Source organism: Mus musculus, chromosome 6 (genome assembly GCF_000001635.26).
Source record: "Mus musculus strain C57BL/6J chromosome 6, GRCm38.p6 C57BL/6J".
Classification (NCBI taxonomy): Eukaryota; Metazoa; Chordata; class Mammalia; order Rodentia; family Muridae; genus Mus; species Mus musculus.
The window spans coordinates 99,328,057-99,344,102 of record NC_000072.6 but is presented as its reverse complement, the minus strand read 5'-3'; the positions used below and the strand labels follow the sequence as shown (position 1 = coordinate 99,344,102).

The window sequence follows — 16,046 nt, the reverse complement described above, 5'->3', positions numbered from 1 at the left end:
CAGGAAATTGCAAAACATTGACCATATGAAAGGATTCCATGTTTCTGGGAGGAAGGATGTATTGTTGGAGACCGGTGTGATGTGGGATATGATTCATTTGCCCATGTAGCAATCACTTGTGGGAGACTCTATGAGCTAGCCAGGGCTGTTAAGTTCTGGAAATACAACTGTTAACAAGACTGCCAAGAACAAACTTGTAGTCTGAGACACACTTGAAACCTATAATGAAGAACAATGTCCAATCGAAGGACATGCAGCAGAATGATGGAGGGAGGGTGGGTTTTAGTCCAGTTAGACTTCCTGGAGGAGTTGGTATTTGAGCTGAGATATGCTTGATAAGAAGGAGGCAGCCAGGAGAAGCTAGACATGGGAATAACCAGGGCTGGGACAAGATGTGACCTGGTCTTGGTAGAATTGAGGGAGAGAAAGCAGATGGGTGTGGCTGGCCTGGGTTAGTAATGTGGAGTGGGGAAAGGGTGGGGTAGTAGAGTTGCTTAGAGCTTGTTCTTGTAGATTCTGCACATCAGCTGGTTGTGTGATTATTGAGTTTTTATTGTTCTAGCTATGTTCAAACTAAGAGGAAACTTAGAATCTATTTAGTCATTAAGTGAATTCAGTCAGTTAACCTGTATGTTACCAACTGCCCTGGGAGATAATAAGCGCCTTGGCCTCTATTATCAGGGTCACTTTTTACTTTACAAGGAGACTAATGACAGGAATACTAGAACTTGAGTCCCCAAACAAATGCTGAAGTGTCTGGGACAAGCTGATGGGCTCCTATCAGCTGTTGAACTTGGGAGACTTGTGATGTATATGATGGTCAGGGTTGGTCTCTTGGTCACTGTTCAGTTGTTCTGGAGAGACACCGTGACCATGACAACTCATAAAAGAGAGCATAAAAAAGAAAAAGGAAGGGAAGGGAAGGGAAGGGAAGGGAAGGGAAGGGAAGGGAAGGGAAGGGAAGAAGGAAGGGAAGGGAAGGGAAGAAGAAAGGGAAGGGAAGGGAAGAAGGAAGGGAAGGGAAGAAGGAAGGGAAGGGAAGGGAAGAAGGAAGTGAAGGGAAGGGAAGAAGGAAGGGAAGGGAAGGGAAGAAGGAAGGGAAGGGAAGGGAAGAAGGAAGGGAAGAAGGAAGGGAAAGGAAGGAGGAAGGGAAGGGAAGAAGGAAGGGAAGGGAAGGGAAGGGAAGGGAAGAAGGAAGGGAAGAAGGAAGGGAAGAAGGAAGGGAAGGGAAGAAGGAAGGGAAGAAGGAAGGGAAGGGAAGAAGGAAGGGAAGGGAAGGGAAGAAAGAAAGGAAGAAAGAAAGAAAGGAAGGGAGAAAGAAAAGCTAGCAAGCAAGCATTTACTTTGGATATTGGGTAGAGTTATAGAAGTTAGTTCATGATCACCTTGACAGGCAGCGTGATGTTGGTTAGGCAGACATGGTGCTGGAGAAGTAGCTGGACTGGGCCTGGCTCAGGCTTTTGAAACCTCCAAGCTCATCCCCAGTGACATACTTCCTCTTCCAAGGGCACACCTCTTGAAGATGACGCATTTAAATATATGAGCCTATAGGGGGCATTCGTATTCAATCCTTCACAGTTGGCACAATGAGGGATTAACAGGACATGTAGCTACCTTTCAGTCAATGCAAAAACATGTGCTAATATACAGAAATCAGAATCAATATTCTTTTTATCATTCTACTTACTCAACTATTCAGTGTGTCTTTATTAATCAGTTATATATAATGTTTAGAGCACCATAGTCATTGAATTTGCAGTGAACATGGTTACCTCATTCGCAGTAGTTCACAGATGCTGGCTTGCACCCTCAGACTTAAGATCTGGGATGCAGAGTCAATGGCCATTGTCCACAGAATTCCTTCTCCAGGTCTTTGACTCTACATGGATACATTGGATTTGAAGTAAGGGGAGCTTACGAAGGTGGTTCACTATTACTGTTTCAAAGTCTGACTCAAGAGAATCATATTGTTCTTTATTTATTTTATCCCCTACATATTGTTCTTATAAACAAATAAGCAAACTTGTACCTCCAAAAACAACAACTTCTTAACACTCTATTCTTTGGGACCTGGTTACTCATGGAGAAACTTGTGTCACACAATTGGTATTCTTGTTGTTTTTAAATATTTATTTGTTTTTATTAATTATATGTATGTGGGTAAGAGCTATGCACACTAGTGTGCCTGTGTTCTCTGAGGCCAGAATGTTGAGTCTTCGTGGAGCGAGCATTATGGGCAGTTGTGAGCTGTACAGTGTGGGTGCTGGGAATGGAATTCAGGTTCTCTACAAGCACAGTAAGTCATTTCTCTGGCCCCACAGTGATTGCTGTTGATACCTGGGTAAGGTTTCCCCTTGCTTTTCAGAAACCCTTGCCTAGCTAGCAAAAGAATCACATGGAGTCCCTATGACCCTGGGTCCAGTTCTCTGAGATTGGAATTATGTAATGGCTGTAGGGAATCTGAATTTCAGAATCTTGACCCTTCTTTGATTTCTGTCATAACCTTTGTCGAGACTGTCTTGGAATCCTGGAAGACAATTGTTAAATTTTAGACAGTTTTGCATTCTGCTTAGATATCATTTTTTAGTTTTATTGTATCATTTACTAGCAGGGGTGCTAATTATTTTAAATATGACCCTGGAAATGGGCTATGTCAGCTTGAAAAGACAATTTTTAACAGGATTTGGTTTTAAAAGCAGGTTTTATAGACATTATAGTAAAGCCATTGTTATCTAATTAGCATCTACTACATGAAGGTATGTGATATTCTAAAGGCAAGTATACATAAAATTATAAATTGTCACATTTTATGAGTATTTTATCATGAGTTTTATACAGTCTCATTACTTAACAGTATGAAATGTGGCCTTAGACATTACATCATGTAAAGACCCGGAGACAGGGAAAAAAAATCAAGGATCTGTTTTTGTTTCAAATACGGTTTTTAGTGATGTCTTTCTGCATCTGTGTCATGCATGTGAGTCACAGGCTTCACATCAGACCTCCGACCTGTTATCGTGATGTTTCAACTTCAAGGGGTTTTCAGTATTTAAATTCTGAACCTAATTCTCAGGTTTCAGAATGAATCACATTCAAATCCACTTTTATGCTTTATAATTAAATAAGAAAATACTGCTTATACCTACATTTTTACTATTCTTGGACATATTATAATTATTTCTTTTAATTTCACCAGTAAAATAGCCCATTTCTTCATTAGTAAATTACAAGGCTATCTCAATAAAAAAAAATGAGTTTGAATGTGCCTTGCTATCTCAGTCATTTTCCTTTGGATTTTTTCTCCCCACTTTTATTAGTTCTCTTTGTGAAATGTGAGGATACTTTCTAGGTAAATTAATCCCTTCCAAGTGGTAAAATAACTTCCTTTTTGGAAAGAGTTATTAGGGTCTTATTCTTTATAATCTTAAATACCACTTATGTTGGGGTGAACAATACATGAAAAAATTACACTAGTTAAAAAAAGAATGATTACGACCCTCGGCAAAGCGCACTGCAATTATACGTCTGAGACAGAGGGAGCTTTCTACTGGGAAATGGGTGGCATCGATCGTACAAAATATACCCAGAGTTTTAGTTTTTTTTTTTTTTTTTAAATTAGGTTGTTCCTAGTTAAACAGGTGGCCTTAAAGGCTGGCTCCACTGTTGTTTTAATCATAGTTTGTTACCATGGAGAAATATGCAAGTTAGCATTTACACACAGAAGTGAAATTTATGCTGCATAGATAATAGCCTAAATTTAGCTCAACTTAAGTTTACCACTTCCTTTAAAAAAATGTAATAATGATAATAATAATAACCATATCACGTAAATTCCATAAACAAGTTAATTTCTTTAAATACCATAATATTTTTAGAGGATTTCTTGGCTGCAGAATCGCTGCAAACCTCTGTGAATGCGTCTTCTCCCAGAGCTGAGCGTCCCACATCTGATTGGCATTAAGCATGTCACCCTTAGGTATAAGGAAAGAGTTGGAGTAGCTAGCTGTGTGGTGAGAGACAATAATGTCTGGATGAATTTTTGTATCTAATTGTGTTTTATAAGGGACTCTTATTTTCAAGTGAAAATTTTCAGAAATTGTCTGGTCTTAGAGACCAGTGTGATACTAGAGTTTTTGCTGCCATTTGGATATATTTTATTTAAAAACAACAACAACAAAAAACCTAAATGGAGCCATTCTTAGCTACTCTTCTGATGTTCCTGTCCCCTTAGCTGAGTAGCAGGGTTTTTGTTTTGTTTTGTTTTGTTTTGTTTTGTTTCTTTTTGTTTTTAATTTCTCCCTGAATTAAGATGTGTGCAGTCCAGCAGCTGGGATGGTGCCTTGCCTGCCAGTTTCTCCACCGGTTAGCTCAGAGTGGAGGCTGAGTTTCAAGGACAAAGGTAGTAAAAGTGTCCTGATCCAACATGAGGTCCCCCAGCACGGGGAGAGAGCAGCGGAACCCTTTCAACACCAGCTGTTCTCACAGATATAGATTGCTGCAGTGAAATTTTCTTAATATAATTCAGGATGCTCTAGAGAATTCTCCAAAACCACTGTGCCAACAAGGAAAATGTTGAATTTTTCATCAGCTGCCCAACGCTGAGCGTTAGTGGGCAATCCGTTCATTCATGACCAGATGTTCAGTGTAGTAACACTCTGCAGTTAGCTTGAACCTTGTGGCCTGCCTACCATGGGCTGCAAGGACGTTGGCTACAAGCTGGCACTGGAGAATTGGGGCCCGCACAAGCAAAAGACCAAAGTGTGTGTCTGTGGCTTCCTGGTTTTCACCAGCGACCAGACGAGGTAGGGAATGCTGAAAGGAACCAGTGAGTTCCATCAATCATCCTGGAGGCCTGCAGCATTGACTCTGTGATGGTGTCTGGTGGGGAGGGGCGCACTCGGCAGATTCTTACAGTCCTTTTGATTTAGGGGAAGAAAAGCTATCTTTGTGTCACCGGACAGAGGGTTGTTTTTTTTTTTTTTTTTTTTTTTTTTTTTTTTCCAACCTGTATGTAAACTATCAAAGTTTTTGGGATGGAGACATGAGATGTGGGTCGGTCAGGCAGAAAAGGCAAAGCTTTCTAATTTTAAACCAGAAGAGACAAGACAACTTAATTTGTCATATTGAAATCTTATTACAACCAATCTAGAATTGGAAATATGTGCTTTCTGTTTTTTCTTTCCTTTTGGCAAACTTCATAACTGTAGGTGGGAACACTCAGACCTTCCATTCATGCTGTTTCTTGTTTCTTTCCTGTCGTGTCTTGGGTCTCATGCTATTTTTGTGAGCTCTAGGTCATAGTGCTCAGAGAGAAGAGAGACTTAGGTGGAACCATGGGGGTTTGATTTTCTACTTTGGAAAGGACGCTCCCAGCCCCACTTTAAGTATGGCTGTGGGGGAGCCCCATACCTGCAAGGGCAGGTTTGATCCTGTGAGGGTCCTCTCTCACCTACCCCTAGCCATTCTAACTGTTAGCGCACAGAGGAATGGACAAAGGGAATTTGCAGAGTTTTCTTATTCAACAGTTTTGAATTGGAGACTCAGTAATGGCAGCTTATCAGTGGGCAGTTAAACTTTGTTTACTTGAACCTTACACATGCAAGATGTCCTCGTGGGGTAAACCTTTCTCTTTGGGGGAAGCTTTGTGGGTACCTTTGCACTGCTGCATTTCTGCCATACACCCACCCCCACCCCAACCTGCTGATATGTGGTCCCTGGGGACAAATCAAGGAAGCTCTGGGGAGCTGCTCCTTCAGTTTGGTTTGGCAGAACTTTTGGCCTTTGCTTTATAAGGTTTCAGGGAGCATTTCCTGCCTGGAGAGAAGGTGGGTTTGCACATTGCAGTGAGCACGAACATCTCAGGTAACGCCTTTGAAGCCTGGGTCTCCTAGTTCCTTAGGTTCTCCCTGCAAGAAGTCAGTCTGTCTCTGTCTCTCTGTCTCACCTTCTCCCTGCTTGCTTGCACTCCTGTGTGCTCTCCCTCCCACCTTCCCTTCTTCCCTCCATCCCTCCCTTTCGTCATCATCTCTCCCCCCACCCCCCCAAGCTTGTTGACTTGGAAAAAAGAGGTTGTGAATTGCAGCCTGGCCTGCATCCCTGCTGCTGGGATGCCAGGTGAAAGCTCTATTCTGTCTTGGATGCTAACTTGCCTATGGGAAAGTGAGAACCAGTTTACAGTAGCCTGACACTGCCTTTACCTTGCCTAGGTCCTCTCTAGCTGCTCCTAGTCCTTCCCAGCCTCTGCCATGCACACAGTTTGTTCTTGGGTGTGAAGGCAAACAGTATTTGCCTTGGCAGCACGTTTCTCTTTCACGAAAGCTTGCTGTCTCGGCACGAAACCACAGCACGAGCTGCTCAAGGTTCCACCAGCGTGATGGCCTTTTCCCACATTTCCTTCCTTTAAGGAAACAGATTTTTGAACTTTTTTTTTTTTTTAAAGGACTAAATGCCAACATTTAACAGCTGGAGTCAGTCTGTATTTTATGGTTTTCACTTTATGTTCTTGTGGATATAGATAAATTTAAAAATCCACAATTATTGCTAAGTTATGCAAGTTTTTACAGAAACTGATTTAAAATAGATCCTCTGTTACAAGGAATTCAAGAGAGGCATTGTTACCCAAACAGGTATTCTCAATTATTCTATCTTTAATGGTTTTTAATTGTTCTAATTTACTTGTAGTTTGTTACATCTCAGGGAAGCCTCTGAAATCCCTTTGTTATTTTTCCTTTGAGGAACAAATCGTGATTTATTCATTTGAACCACTTTTAGTTTAAAAAAAATAGTAAGGTAATTTACTTAATTCTATTTACTTATGCCCCCCACCCCGCCCCAGCAAGTGAGGGCTGCTCTTTGATAACTCTGGGTCTTAGCACTCAGAGGATAGACTGCCCCTTCTCAGGGTGATGACTCTCAGTTCTAGCACTCAGAGGATAGACTGCCCCTTCTCAGGGTGATGACTCTCAGTCCTAGCACTCAGAGGATAGACTGCCCCTTCTCAGGGTGATGACTCTCAGTCCTAGCACTCAGAGGATAGACTGCCCCTTCTCAGGGTGATGACTCTCGGTCTTAGCACTCAGAGGATAGACTGCCCCTTCTCAGGGCAGTGGTGTAGACCAGAATAAAGCTCATGTGCCTTTTGTAGACGTTTGTGGCTCTTTGTTAGCCATGGACTCTGTCTCATGGTCCAGTTGCAGTTTATCCTCTTTTTCTTAGCTTTATTGTCCTCACCCTGTTTACTATGAAGAGCCTTAATAGGCCAGGGCCCACTACCAACTTGAACCATATCAGATCTGGGATGAGAATACAGGCAGTCAAGAAATAAATGACTGTGTGTTACCTCCAGACAGTACTTTTTTATCATATCTATGCCCAGACATTAGAGTTTTGGTTTTCTTTATTGTTAAAATTTCTGTTCATAGAGACAAAAGTTCTAAGAATCTTTACACTGCCCTGACCCCACCACCACCTGCCCACCACCTCGCCCTGCAGCTTTCATTACAATGCAGCCAGCTCTACTGTGTTCTCAGAAAATACAATAGGAAGTGAGAGACCTTTTGCTGAAGACAAAGTGTGACTCTGAAGATCATTCGATCTCCTGGTAGATTTAGGGTCAGAGCATTAGCTGTGATGAATAACTGGGGACAGAGTTTTTCTTTCCTTTCCGGGGATAGTGGCCGTTAATCATTTTTATCTGCCTGCCTTGTAGACTTGATTAGATTTATTATGTATGCCGCATGTTTATGGCGTTTTTATTATATGTTGTTAATTTGTTGTAACTGCCACCACATTTTTTTCCTTCTTCCTTTTTTTCCCCTCCCTTGAGACCCCTTGAAAACAACTGTCAACTGTTACCTTGTGCCTTAGAAAATATCATTTAATTTTCAGTGTTAGTAAAAGCCATCCTAGGCTATAGGTTAACAAAATGCCAGCGTTAACAGCATGTATCTCACTGCAGACAAGGAAAGGTGTATTTAAATTCCCCTGAATTCTGCTTTCTGTCCATGATGGAGCATGGGTGGATTAGAACACAAGCCATACAAACAGCTCCTAAGGATCATAGAAAGGGGAGCCATGTTCAAAGGCAGGTTGGGAATTCTCATTTTGTTCATTAGCAGAAAATCATATATATCATTTCCACATCACTGCTAGGTAAGACAATTGAGCTGTTTAACATTTAAGCTGCTTTAAAAGTCGCGCAGCGAATGAGGCGTTTTAGAACGGCGTCTACTTTCTTAGCTCTGTGCTCTCAGTATGGCTATGGGATCTGTTAAATATAGAGGCCATGCTTTAAATAAGGACGACAGTTAAAATTGGGAAGCCAGAGAATTAGATTGGAAATGATTTACGGTGAGTCTAGAGGACATTAAAAAAAAAAAAAAAGTTAGCAAAGGAAATCCGCTGGCTGGATTGGCTACGGCGTAGCCAGAGATTTTACTTTTCGTGTCTTTTGAATTGGCTGGATGGGCGGGCACCGTTTCGAAACAGACTTCCCGGAACAATGGGGAACTTTCCTTTTTATTGTATGCTCCAGCTTTTGGCTTGGCCTTGGCATTACAAGCCTCTGACTATAACCCAGTCAGTTTATTGTTTTGACAGTTAGAAACTTTTTCAATAACAGAACACCACCCATTCTCTTAAGAGCATTAGCTGATGAAATAAGTAGAAGCTGGGTCGAACGGTGGCTTTGCTTTGGACTTGCAGTGTGAACATATGGGTCTTTAACGGAAGCCATTTGAAGATGACACATGGGTGTGGTTGTTGAGGTCAGAGTGTGTAGTAATCACAAATGCATAGATCACTGCTAGGAACTGTTACACATTTGTTCACATGGCATTCTGTGAAGTACATAGTTTTTTTGGGAATTAGCAGTAATGTATTAAAGAAACAGGTAACAAGAAATGCTAAGCCACTCACCTTGTCCTTATGACGGCTCCTGAGATCATCAAAAAGCCTTCCTTACAACAGGAAAAGAAAAGATGTACGATTGAGCTATTAAGATACAAATTCATTCATTCTTCCCATTATGCCAGTGTTAAATTAACTAAGAAAAGGATATATTTACTAACTCCTGGTAAAGGAGTTGGGGTAATAAGGGGCTGAGCTCCATTTTAGATTTGAGTGTATTAAGAGATACACCAAACCCCTCCATCATACAAGACTATCTGACTCCCTCGCTGTCCACCCTATTGCATGGATTGAGTCTATAACATGTTTATTGTTGTGTGCAGTAACTTTGAGAAAACCCACGTTCATTCTTCGACTCCAGCCTGAGGAATAAAGTAATGAAACAGAGAGGTATTTACCTCTAGGTAGCAGCTGAGGTGGCCATGAGATTCTTGAGCAGTGTTGTTCTGGTTCATGGTGACTGGATATATTCAACGAAACTCTGGCATCTTGGTGCTGAAGCACAACCAAGAACAGTTTTATTTGGTGCATTGATCACAGAAGCATGAGAAAGAAAATCAGTGGGAAAAACTGTTGGCAGGTGAAGAGTAAGGACTTTATCCAGTTACAACACACTGGTGGACACAATTTGCTGTGGAAAAGGCGTCCACCTCAGTGATGGATAATTCATTAGACATCTAATTTTTTTTTGACTCATAATCAGTCAAGGAAGGGAACTCTACGGGTTGTGTTTCACATCTGAAATCTTTTTGACCAGAAATTTTGCATGAAATATTTTGCATAGAATTGACCGGTTGAACATCCCTGATCTAAGAAAAACTCAGAACTCTTAAAATCTGATAGTTTGGGGCTCACTGTCATGACATAGTAGAAGTGTATGATTTCTCAGGTGTTCTATTGAAGAATATCCATTCTGTATTATGTCTGTGGTATCCCACAGGTACAGGTACAGGTACAGGGGAGGAAACTGGACTTTTGAAAGGTTTTATTATGATCTTTCCACACATCCATAGGAATGAGATATTAACAAGGTTTCAAATGAGCCTTTGGGACTCATGAAGAAGCCCTCTAAAGACTGTGCCCATAGCCAGTGGGCACAGCAGGCACAGTGGACACAGCCTGGGCTTCCTGAGTGTAGATGACTCTTGTTCAGAACTGTGTGCTGGGATAATTCATTTGCCCGTGCATAGAGTGAGAATCCCAGGTTGGAGGGAATTGTGATGGTCCTGAGGAACAGCGATGTAAGGTGCTTGAAGGACTTAGAAGGTGATGATGATGGGACTTGACATCCCTAATATTTGGGATACGTGGATGTTGTATAGAAGATACTCGTTGCACTGACAGATGAGAAGAGATGAGGGCTAGGAAGGAATGAGCTGAGGTTTGGAAGTCACTTGAGCCACTGATGTGAATTCCTGATGTAATTTTCTGGAAGCTGGTGAATGGACATTGAAACTGAAAGTTAGGAAGGCAGTCCAGGCTTAGAGATGTGGATTTGACTTCACAAAAGCCAGTGTAGACATGGAGACTGAACATTCCATGTTGGGCCAAAGAAAGAGTAGATGGAGACAGAGACCAGGCTATAATCAGCCTTAAGAGATACAGAAAAATCTTTGTGCACATGAAAATGACAGATTTGTAGGCCATGCTTCAGGCACGTAGCTATGCATATTCATATCTGGATACATATTCATGTACGTATTTATGTATGTATTCCTATATACATTCATATGTATTTCCCTGTGTGTTTGTATATGTATCTTATTCATGAGCATGCGCTGTTCTCTTCAGCTCACATATGTATCTTTGGGAATCTTTCCCACCTTAGCTCGCAAGTGAGGAGAAGGGTAGGGAAGGTGGCAGTCCCTCCTGAGAACAGCAGACAGGGGAGGGAGGATGCTGCACCATGTCGCTGAGACTCTGAAGTAGGAAAGGGAAGACTGGGTTGTCTTTCAGTGTGTGTGAGGCTCAGGCCACCACATACGATTTTATTCCTCCAAATCACATTCCAACACATAAGCCTGGCAGCTTTAAATGCTCCAGTAAATGTTAAATGATTTATAGTGGGGTTTCGCAGAATTCAGCAAGATGACCATTGTGTTGGGAAATAAGGGGTGACACTGTGCTCAATAAACTTGTTAACATTTCATTTGGGGTGAGATTTCTGTCTTTTGGATGGCATCCACTTATCCACTGCTCTTTGCTAGCGAAGCTCTTCGCTTTCCCTGCTTTTACCAATAAAAGACAATACTGATTTTTTTCTCTTCCCTTCCTCTTGCCTTTTAGTGAGGTAAACAAAGAAGATACCGGCTCTCAGAAGAGCCATGTTCTGTTTTATTCTACAGCTAAAGAGTTTGTTGTGTGTTGTCGATTGAAAACATGACAGGGTCTCCCCTTTCCTTCTGTGATACCAATATTTTTCCTCCTGGAGTTCTAGAAAGATCTTTCCTATAGAAAGGACCTTCTGTGATACATCTTCTCTCCTTACATGGCCATTGGCCAAGTGGTTTGAATACTGTGTGTGGGTCATGCCAAAGTGAAGAAGGCTCTGTGCCGCTCACTCGTGAGGTTGCCATGGAAATGTCTGTGAACATTCCCATGGAGGTGAGGCTCATTCTGACAAAATCTACCTGTGAACCTTCTGCAGGTCACTCACTCTCTCTCTCTCTCTCTCTCTCTCTCTCTTTTTTTTTTTTTTTTTTTTTTGGTTTTTCGAGACAGGGTTTCTCTGTGTAGCCCTGGCTGTCCTGGAACTCACTCTGTAGACCAGGCTGGCCTCGAACTCAGAAATCCGCCTGCCTCTGCCTCCCGGGTGCTGGGATTAAAGGCGTGTGCCAGCCACCACGCCGGAAGCTAAACTGAAGCTTCCTTTTTTTTTTTTTTTTTTGGTCACTCTCTTTCTGGGTGGTAGACCTTCTTCGTGTTCCTCCCAGGACTTTCCAGTTGGCCCTGTTACTGTGAACATTGTCCTGTAGCTTGAGAAGTCATTTGTTAGCTGCAGCCATCTTGACTTTTGAGAGTTTCAACAACAGAGTTGGCCTGAGCCTATATCCTTGCCCTGTGGACATTCACCAAGAATTCCCAGAGGAGGCTTAGTTGTCGTGGTTGATTTGGGTTAAAAGCCTTTGCTTACCTCTTTGCTGTTCACTGCTCTTCTCTCGGAGTTGAGAGATTCTTTACTGCTGGGAGTTTCCTTTCATTTAATCCTCACAGTGACTTGACAGTCGAGGGGCTGAGGGAAGTTGCCTCCGGAGATTTGGAGTCAAATGCATGCCTTTTAAAATGTTTTTATTAGCATATAGTAATTATACATAATAATGGGTTTCATTTCATAGACGTACATAATATATTTCTCCTACGTTTACCCACCTTCTTCTCCTGTCTCTTTCCTATCCCACTGATCTCCTTCCTCTACCAAACTGGCTTCTGGGGTTCTGGTTTTTTGTTTATTTGTTTTTCTTTTTGTTTTGTTTTATTTCGTGTGACTCAGTGAGTTTCATTAGAGTTGGTTAGAGGGAATGATGAGATTTTGTTTCTAGAATGTGGGCACTTTATCACTGGCTCCACTTATGAAGATAGTATCTCTTCCTTCCCCATCAACCACTGTCTGTATCCTTGGGGAGGAAAGGGGGCCCCAATAACCTCCCACTTCTCCATGGCAGAATGGCAGTTGACCCAGTATTGTTCAGACATTTGTAGGAATTGTAAGTTCAAGAGGGCTCCATCCAGGCACATAACAGGATATTTATTTGTTTGTTTATTTTAGGTTTTCAAAAGACAGATTCTGGCTTATCTTCCCTGGACTAGCCTCAGCTGATTTTTCTCCCTGAGCCTCCCCTCTGGTTTCCACCGTAGGCCTAGGAGTGTCTGGCGCACTATGTACCTGTGTGTACCCAGGCGGCTTGGATGGGAACTGTGTCTCAACCTCCTCTTTTCTCTCTCTGCTTTCTCTGCTCTTACATGTCTTTTTGCTTTTTCTTTCTTTCTGCTACCTACTTACAACGATTCTTCAAACCAACACTTTTGCTTTGACTGTCTTGGCCACTCACTTTTCCCAAAGGAGATGCAAGAGCCAGTCTTTCCAGTTGCCAGCCGTCTATCTGGGAGCCACAGGGGTAATCGTCTGTTCATCTGAAGACCCTTCACACACAGCACTTCCTCTCCCATCCCCACCCTTTCCACTAAGAGTGCCCAAACCTGGTATGACTTTTCATTGTGACACTTCATTTTATTTCAGGTGATCGGGTCCTCCGCAGGGCATCTTCTTTTCATCACTTCCTTTAATCAGCCAACTTGTTTGATTCAAGGCGATGGACCTGATTTCTAGTATTTTGTTTGTTTGTTTGTTTGTTTGTTTTCATTGATACTTGGCCCTCTTCTGTGTTTCTCTTTTGCTGCTCTGCATGCTCCACATATGCATGCAGTGGTGTGATCCTGCTATCATATACCTGCATCTGTGCATGTGTGCGTGCATGCGTGCGTGCATGTGTATATGTAGGCTGAAGGCCAACCTTGGATATTGTTTCATAGGTGCTGTCCATCTTGTTTCAAGGGACACTCTTGGGAATTACTAACAGAGTGGCTGGACAGTGTCTGGGCCCTAGCCTTGGGATTACAGGTACTTGTCACTATGCTCAGCTCTTGAAATGGGTTTAGGGACTGAACTCGGGTTTTTTGCTTGGTGTCTCACCAGCTCTACTCAGTTTCTTAGACTAGGACAGTAGTTTGTCTCCTGGCAGAGGGGTAGTAGTAATGGTTTGGCATCTACACTTTCAGCCATACGGCATTTTTCCTTTCTGTTTTAATGTTATGTGTGTGGGTGTTCTGCCTGAATGCATCCCATGCATGCAGTGATCATGGCGAACAGAAGCAGTTCTGTAATCCGAGTCTAAGATGATTGTGAGTTCCCATGTGGGTGTTAGGAGCCAAACTGAGGTTCTTCAGAAAAATAATCAATATTCTTGATTCTGTAGCCATCTCTCTAGACCCAACCTAGCCTTTTAAACATGCTTTTCATCAGACATCCCAATATTCTTTATAAAGTTTCACATTCTAATGCGCTTCAGTATGTCTTGATTCCTCGGATGAAGAATCAACCTGTTTGAGAAGGATTAAAAATTCATCCTGCCAAAGAGACTTTGTCCTTTGTCATTATTCCCTGAACAACACAGTGTGGTGGCAGTTTATAGCAGTTGCCTCATGTCTGCATTTGCAATCAAAGATCATTTGCTATATACATAGAAGGCTGTGTCCAGGCTGTTTGCAGATGGAATTCTGTAATGTCATATTATACAAGGGACTTGAGTGCACAAGGGTTTAGATACCCACAGGGATCCCATTTCCCCATGGACCCCAAGGGATAAGCATATGTCATCCTTTAATCATGCCTTCTGTTGTAATGAACATTCTTTTTTGCTTTGGAAGTGAAGGGTGTTAATGAATGGTATCTTTCAACACAGAGCTAGCAGAAAGCGTTTGCTGTGTGTGAGCCACCTGGAGCTGGCTCACCTCCTCATGCCACTTTACCATATTAATGTCGGCCAGCATGGCCATCTTCTAATTAGAAGAGGAACACGAGACTGGCTCCTGATGTTGTTGTCTTTCACGGTTCCCACACTGATATCTCTGACCCAAGGTTACGAAGACTCAGAAAAGCATACCCCAGGCAGTTGTCTACTATGTCTATTACCCGATTTAAATGTTTATGATCTCTCACCCCTACAGTGGTTCTTAATGTAGGCTCTCCAAATTCTATGGGCTATATATTGAGACGTAGGCTATGCAATCATGGAGATTCTTAAAGAGTTACATCGGGGTTACAACTTATTTTCATGCGACAGTAGTCTTGGTTTGTGCAGCCTTCTAAACTGGAACTAATAAATCTTTGGAGAATAGTCTGCATGGAAGGCTTGAGCCATCTCTTACACTGCTTGTCTTTCCATGGCATTGGTGTGTGTTGATCCCTGTTTAGAATCTTAAGATGCTTCCTGGCAAATCATAGGATAAGAATATTCTTGAATATGTCAAGCATAATTTAATTTTTTTTTCTAAAGATCTTCAGAAAATCCTTGTAGCCCTGTCTGGACATATTGCCTACATGGACCTCTCTGCTCACATCCAGCATGATGGACAGTGTTAGAGGACACAGCCAAAGTGAGGGTGGCACCAGGGCTTGCTGTACCAGAGTCTTGCCACTCTCTCACTTTCAACTGGTGCTGTTTGTAAAGGGTGTGTGGGAAAGGACATGAGAGGCTCCAGCACACATGTTGCTTTAATTGAGCTATTTTTATGTTTATAAAGGTCTGAAGTTCATTCAGTTGTTTGCACAAGATGAGACTTGTGGGGTTAACCAGATGTCACGTTCCTTGAGTCTAAGTCATAAACATTTCAAGCTGTTAGCTCTGATAGGCAGGTTGGGAGATGTGCTCTACAAATCAGTCAGTCCTTCATGGCGGGGTTGGTAGGTAGATTCTCTGTAACTTAGCAGCTCATCTGTGTTGGTGGGATCTCTTGGCTTTACTGAAAGGAATTATTTGCTGTTAAAAAACTTGAGAGTCTTGTGTCAGACTTCTGAATCAATAGCAGATGAAACAGACAGTAAATCACCTTAGACATGGTGACCAGTTCAAATGGTATACAGATGTGGAAAAAATGACATTCTGTTGTCTACGCTTTACTTTTAAAATGTAAACTTCTGCATTTCAAGTCTATCGTTTCAGATATGCTACACTTTTCCTAGCATGCTTTAAAAAACATTAATCACATGGAAAGAAAAAGATTGTAACATTACTACGATCATGTCTATGACTCAACAACAGAAATTGTTGTTAGCGGAAGCGCCCCAAACAGTTCTGTCTTGGGGGAAAATGTTTAGCTGAAAGGCCACAGGAAAGATGCATATTCACTGTGTCGGGAGAGGCAAACACAGAATGTGAGATTGTTTTATTGAAAGGCATTGCTAAAAACAGTGTAGACAAACTGTGGAGGAAACTCCATTGTTCAGGAGTAAACATTGTGCACATATCAGACACTGAAGAAAGAAGAGTGTAGTCAATGGTAATGTGAACTTATTCTGGGATGCACAATGTGTTTGTGCTGGATGCATTTTGGGGCAACGTTTCCATCATAGGGAGCAAGTT

At 42.0% G+C, this 16,046-nt stretch overlaps 1 protein-coding gene across 16 annotated transcripts in view; it reads left to right on the top strand.

The window, feature by feature from the left end:
- Foxp1 (forkhead box P1) overlaps nt 1-16,046 on the top strand; it is a 597,405-nt gene that overhangs the window by 178,644 nt on the left and 402,715 nt on the right. The window contains exon 1 of one of the 16 annotated variants that reach the window (XM_006505310.4): nt 4,662-4,802. The exons of the other annotated variants lie outside the window; for them this stretch is intronic. The gene's annotated coding sequence lies outside the window, so the exon portion shown is untranslated. Of the gene's footprint in view, nt 1-4,661; nt 4,803-16,046 lie in introns of those variants that run through there. 16 annotated transcript variants of the gene reach the window in all.